Genomic DNA, 3,299 nt, shown 5'->3' with positions numbered 1-3,299 from the left:
AGATTGACTGATTAGCAAATTGCTCTACTGCAAACAGAGAGGCTCAAATATTTTGACTTTCCCATTTTTCACTGAAGTCTTTCACTAAACCTGACCACAGCTGTCCTTGAGGCCAGATGTTAGCTGTAAAAATCAGTGAATTTAATATACCATGCAACCTCCCTGCTTTTTCAGACGGGCTGACGTCCATGGCATCTGTGTGTGTATTAGCCTTACACAGCTCCGCTGCGGTGTCGAGATGCCTGTTATCCTCATGTGGTTTGGCAGCAGCTCAGATTTCCTCTAAGTTTGTGCACAGTCACTTCATTTAGAAGCTATCTGCTATTGAGGTGAAGGAAGCTCACAAATGCACTTGATACTGGCTTTCCTGAAAGTATCTGGATGAAGTCAAATACCTTCCCCTTTTATAATTGTTAAACTGCCCAAGCTTAGCTAATTGTGGCCTCAGTGAATGCGTTTTCCTAGAAGGCGTCGTGATCTGGCCTTGGCACTCCTTGCAGGCAGGCAAGAAGTTAAATTTGCAGAGCTGTCCGGGGTCCTCTGCCCTCCACCTTTCTCATGCTTTTTTTCTGGTCTATTAACTAGAGACTCAGGACTGTGCCAGTGCCTGCCTGTAACTCCTCAGGGCAAATTTGCAAAGCCGAGGAGTAGTGATGCAATGGAGAGAGCATGTGTTTCAGAACTGCAAAGGGCTGGGCTTAAATCAAGCAACACCAATGAGGTCCCCAAACGCAGTGATTTCTGAGCTCTCCTCTTGACTTGAGGCAGTATAGTAATTTTCAAGCCAGGTTCAAGATTGCCACAGGGTCTGCAAATTTTGAGTGACTTCTTGAAAAACACATTGGTAATTTTTCATAAAACAGTAATTTTAAAGCACATATACTTGAGTGTGTTAGGTGCCAAAATTTGGTGTTAACAGCCTCATTTTTCTGCCCATTGTCCTTACAGATGCAAAATTACAAATTGACCTATGTTAATCTGTATTATAAATTGGAATTCCAGGTAATGTTTTACATGGAAAAATAAAAAAGGATTCCACTGTTAAAAATACCTGAAAAGCCACTGCTTCATAGTATGGTTCTTGCTCTTCCAAAATGTCCTTTCTCCCCTGGGGCCTTCAGGGTTGCCACTGACCCATGAAATGCTGCTGTTTGAAGGTACTTAACTTTCACGTCTCTCCATCCTTGTTGTTTCTTGTAAGGTCATCTCTGCTCCTTGGAAGGCTGAGGCAGAAGGATTGCTTGAGCCCAGGGGTTTGAGACTGTTGTGCATGATGAAGGTGACTATGCATGGCCACTGCACTCCAGCCTGAGCACTACAGTGAGACCCCATCTCTTAAAAAAAAATAGATTTAAGGGCGCCAGAGACATGGCAGAGTTGGACACTGGTCAGCACTGCCAAGTGGAGCACTGTCGGCAGAGAGGTGATGGGGGAGTCCCCATCCCCGGCTGCGGGAGACTTGGGCCTCACTTTGACTCCACAGATGGTGGCAGTGGATTTTCTCCCATTTATCTGTGATTGTTGTTTGGGAATATTTTGCCTTGATCACAGAAGCAAGGTATCTCATGGTTGTCCTGAGGTAACTATAATCAATGAAAGACTGAAGACAGATAAGCATAAATCTTACCCGTGCTCATTCAAGGATTGTGCTGAAAGAGAACTTGTGGCAGTTCTATGTCCTTATTGTGAGAAAAGCTTTTGCCTAAGATACCATCATTTGTCAGATCATGATTGTGAAAAATTGGAAATCCCAAAGCCTTGTATGGCCCCTACTCAGAGACTTCTTAAAGACATTATTGATTCCAAGACAGGAGAGACAACAAGTAAATCACAGAAAGGTGCCAAAAACAGTCAAACAGCTGCAGAGTTTTCACTGATGACGTTAAAGACCCATGCTGACGGGGATGAGTCACGCCTCAGAGTGTCTCCTGTAAGCTACATATAGCTCGACTTTGTTTTTTTAATCCAGTTTGATAGTATCTTTCTTTTATAGACAGAAATAATTTATTTTCAGGTTTTCTTGCCTAAGGGCAGCAAAGAGAAGAGCAAAGCAATGTTCTTTTTGCCACCAATGGAGTGTTTGGAGGGTCATAGACTCTGCAGTCTCTCGAGCCAATCTGAAAAATGACAATAACAAATTAACAGCTAAAAAATTGAGGTTATGTCACAATACTTCAGGAGAAGCCTTACCCTTGGATCAAACTTTGGAAACCTAGATTGCTAAGAATTGTACCTTATATAATGGTGGAACTATTATCTTGGAATATCTTAATGATGAAGAACAATTTTTGAAAGATGTTGATTCTTATTTAGAATAGTCATTCAATGATTCAAGCCAGAAATGAGAAGGCAACTTCTACATACATTTTAAGTCAATATCTTGTAATATAAATACTATTACTTAAAAAAAATAGATTTTAAAACTATCAGGAAAAACACAATTAAATTCAAGAAGTGGGGAGGGAGAAAGGGGGGAAGTAGCTCAGTGAGTGTCAGGTTCCTGCCCTGAGAGCAGGGTCCACTAAGACCTGCGGAAACTGGCAGCAATCAACTGAAGAAATAGATTTAGAAACGACGGTAAAGAAAGACATGAGACATAGAGCAGAATTAGAAGTGGGAGCCCAGGGTCCATTGCCCATTTGTGGGCTTCTGGCAATGGCACCCAGCGTTTGCTCCACTCTGATTTTATTGAAGTCTATTTGCCTAGAGGGTAGGATGAGGAAGGGAACCAAGATGGCAGCAGTTTCTCTGATTGAGAATATCAGCTCCTATTGTTATTATTAGTAACCTTAAGGGTGGCCTTTGGAAATCTGAACTCTGAGCCTTGTATTGGGAGAGCCTCCTGCTTGTGATCACACACACAGATTTCCAGGAAGATGTTAAACTCTGCACTTTCTTTGTAGTACTTAAACCGCCACCAGCATTATTCTCCTCTCAGGGGTCAATGGGAGGGAGGCAGTTTCCTCCCATCACCACCACAGATGATTTTCCTCTGTGATAAGGGATATAAGCTCTTCTGCCCATATCTCAGGGCTCGAGCTACCCCCTTGGTGTCTACCCCAGGCATATGAAAATCTCCACAATGGGTATCTGTTTTGCCTGTTTAATGGGCAGGAAAAGCCCTAGAAGATGTATCTTTTCCTAGCACATTGTCATAGCCTCTTCTATAACCATTATTCTGCTCAGAGTGCTCACAGTCACAGCAGGGTGTTTGTAAGCTATGTCCCCAACAGGCTAGCATTTCAGAAATGGCAAGAAGCTTGCTAGCAATGGCTAGCTTAAACGTAAACTAGCTGAAT

The 3,299-nt window shown here is 42.6% G+C and overlaps 1 pseudogene; it reads left to right on the top strand.

The window, feature by feature from the left end:
• Window positions 1-1,368: 1,368 nt before the first annotated feature.
• Window positions 1,369-2,318, top strand: LOC100948129 (annotated as a pseudogene).
• The last annotated feature ends 981 nt before the right edge of the window (window positions 2,319-3,299 follow it).

This window comes from Otolemur garnettii, unplaced genomic scaffold (genome assembly GCF_000181295.1).
Source record: "Otolemur garnettii isolate 467f Iridium unplaced genomic scaffold, OtoGar3 scaffold00119, whole genome shotgun sequence".
Classification (NCBI taxonomy): domain Eukaryota; kingdom Metazoa; phylum Chordata; class Mammalia; order Primates; family Galagidae; genus Otolemur; species Otolemur garnettii.
Note: the sequence above shows the minus strand (reverse complement) of the source record. Positions and strands in the feature narration are given on the sequence as shown.